Below are 3,355 nucleotides of genomic sequence, written 5' to 3'. Positions count from 1 at the left end.
GGGTTCAGCAGCCAATTCTGTGAACTAAGCCCTGAACTTAATCTGCTCGGTTGCAACAAAGTACAGCTCTGGTTCTTGACATACTGAGTTGACACAGATACCCCTCTCTCCTCTAAACCGGGGAAATTCTAACTAAGACCCTCCCCCACAAAAGGAAACACCCATAGCTGAGTAGACACCCTCCCAAAAGAAACTCTCAGCAGACCCTCCACCTCCTCACAAAAGAACCAAAACCATATACACACACACACACACACACACACACACACACACTTTATTTCAAAAGAAGTGAAATTCCCCAGGTTCCATAAGCAAAAGAGGGAATTCAAAGTAAGGGAAGTAACTTCCAGTCCACGCTGGGTTGGACCATCTTACAAGGTCTAGGAGCTAAGGTCCTGACGGCCTATGACGACAAAAAATCAGGCTTAGGCCAGCAAACGCTGAAATACACTTCAAAGGGTCTCAAAGCCTCCTATTCACCCCATGCTCTGACCACACCAATCCCCTTGTCCTGGCATCTGTGCCTATGTGACTTTGAACAAGCCATTCCTAACATTGAGAACTGTCCCCAGCACCCTTTTCTCCTTCTGCAGATAGAGCACATGCATCTATTCCTGCACTCATCGCACTGTATGATAAATGTCTGCTGATTCCTGCTTTTACTTGAAGGCAGGACACTTTCATCTCTCTATTCCTCACAATCAAGCACAGTTCCTAGTACATTATAGGAATCCAAGAAATGTTCTCTTAGCAAACAAATTAGTGGGGAGTAAGGAAATGGAGATGGCAAATAAAAGCTACATATTTTGAAAGACTGTCAGTTAAAGGAAATGGGAAACTTGAGAAGCTAACAAAGTGGAAGCAACAAATTTACTATTTTTATTTTTTTAATTTTATTTATTCGTTTATTTATTTTTGGCTGCACGCGGGCTTTCTCTAGTTGTGGCGAGCGGGGGCTACTCTTCATTGCGGTGTGCGGGCTTCTCATTGCGGTGGCTTCTCTTGTTGCGGAGCACAGGCTCTAGGTGGGCAGGCTTCAGTAGTTGTGGCTCATGGGCTCTAGAGCGCCGGCTCAGTAGTTGTGGCGCACGGGCTTAGATGCTCCATGGCATGTGGGATCTTCCCGGACCAGGGCTCAAACCCGTGTTCCCTGCACTGGCAGGCGGATTCTTAACCACTGTGCCACCAGGGAAGTCCAAATGTACTATTTTTAAAATGGGGCACCTTGAACAATTTACAGCAAAAGAGGAGGAGTTGAAAACATAACAGCTATTACTTGCTGAGAGCTAACATTAAATGTTATGCTAACAGGGACTATGCTAAACCCCCTTCAAATGTCAGCTCCTGGGATCCTCACATAATCCTATGCAATATTCAATTATTATCCCAATTCTGCAGGGAAAACACTTGAGGACTACTGAGATTAAGTACCTTGTCTGAAGTTATAAAGCTAGTAAATGAGAGAGACAAGATTTTGATACCTAAGACCTTGATCTTAATCACACCATACAAACAACCCTCAAATGAATTATGAATTCACTGTAAGCAATCAAAAGCCCCAAAGAATTTTTCATGGAACATTTCAAGGTAATATTAAAACATATCTGAAAAAGAAAATACACAAGAATACTACAGGATAACAATGAAATAAGCACTTGCCTTACAATACCAAACCTTTTATAAAACTATAGTAATTAAAACTATTTGGTCCTATCATAAAACTAGAAGAAAACAATAAAAGTAACTGACTAAAGCTTATAGAAACATAACTTCATGTAAGATATAACAAGAGTTCAAAGTGACATTTCACATCAGTGAGGAAAAAAACAGCTGTTCAATAAGACACTTAAAAAAAATTCACGGGGGACTTCCCTGGTGGTGCAGTGGATAAGACTGCACTCCCAATGCAGGGGGCCCAGGTTCAATCCCTGGTCAGACAACTAGATCCCACATGCATGCCACAATTAAGAATTCACGTGGCACAACTAAGGAGCTGGCAAGCTACAAAGAAGGAGCCCACGTGCTGCAACTAAGGAGCCCGCCTGCCGCAACTAAGACCAGTGCAGCCAAATAAATAAATAATAATTTTTTAAAAAATTCACGGGATTTCCCTGGTGGCACAGTGGTTAAGAATCCGCCTGCCAATGCACGGGACACCGGTTCGAGCCCTGGTCTGGGAAGATCTCACAAGCCACAGAGCAACTGTGCAGCACAGTTGTGTCACAGTTGTGACACTGTGCACCACAACTAAGCCTGCGCTCTAGAGCCTGCGAGCCACGACTACTGAGCCTGTGAGCCACAGCTACTGAAGCCCACGTGCCTAGAGCCCCTGCTCCACAAGAGAAGCCACCGCAATGAGAAGTCTGTGCACTGCAATGAAGAGTAGCCCCCGCTCGCCACAACTAGAGAAAGCCTGAGCGCAGAAACGAAGACCCAACACAGCCATAAATAAATAAATAAATAAATTTATTAAAATAAATAAAAGAATTCCATCAATAATAAAAAACAAGGAGACCATGCCAGGCTCCCAGAAAAAAAAATAGTTTCAACTCAGAGAGTGAGCCTTGGCAAAGTGAAAGAACACTTCTTGCTCTAAGAAAATCAACCAGAAGGGTAGGCACACATGCAGAGAGACCTGAGGTAAGTACAGAGGAAGGAAACTGAGGAAGCTCACAATGCGTGGTTTCAATCATCTTGGGAAAGTAATTTGCAGAATGCAAGGAGGCCACCAGAGCAACGAGAAGCTCATCTATTCATTCAGTAAATATTTATCGAGCACTCCCTCTGAGCTGGGGTGCAGCAAGGAACAAGACAAGCAGGTCTCTGCTCTTAGGAGTTTACATTCTTGTGCGTGTGTGTGAGGCTACAGGGATTAAGGAGGCAATAAACTAATAAGCACACACAAAAAAACAGACACAACTCATGCAGAGGATCAAATCAGGATGGAACTGCAAAACAGAGAACCTCACGCCTGCTTTAGTAGGAAGCTCGGGAGAAGCATCTCCGAGGAGGCAATGTTTTAGCTGCGATCCAAATGACCAGAGGGAACCAGCAATGACAAAATCTGGAGGGAGAGCAATAGAGGCAGAGCAAACAGCTGCCACCACTGGCTCTAAGGCGGGAAAGAGCGTTGTTTATCCAGGAATATAAAAAAGCTGCAGGAGGCAGGCAAGGAGGAAAATAGTACCAGATGACATCAAAGACCTCACAATCTCAGATCAAGACTTTGGATTTTATTCTAAGTAGAAGAGAAAGCCATCAAAGAGTTTAAACAGGAAAGTCGAACTATCAGATTTTTTTTTTTTTGGCGGTACGCGGGCCTCTCACTGTTGTGGCCCCTCCTGCTGCGGGGCAC

General features: G+C 44.1%; 1 protein-coding gene across 1 annotated transcript in view; it reads right to left on the bottom strand.

Moving 5' to 3' along the window:
* The window catches only part of TP53BP2 (tumor protein p53 binding protein 2), a 71,242-nt gene that overhangs the window by 39,188 nt on the left and 28,699 nt on the right, over positions 1 to 3,355 (bottom strand). The gene's annotated exons all lie outside the window — the stretch shown is intronic.

Source organism: Lipotes vexillifer, unplaced genomic scaffold (genome assembly GCF_000442215.2).
Source record: "Lipotes vexillifer unplaced genomic scaffold, Lipotes_vexillifer_v1.1 scaffold634, whole genome shotgun sequence".
In the NCBI taxonomy this organism is placed as follows: domain Eukaryota; kingdom Metazoa; phylum Chordata; class Mammalia; order Artiodactyla; family Lipotidae; genus Lipotes; species Lipotes vexillifer.
Note: the sequence above shows the minus strand (reverse complement) of the source record. Positions and strands in the feature narration are given on the sequence as shown.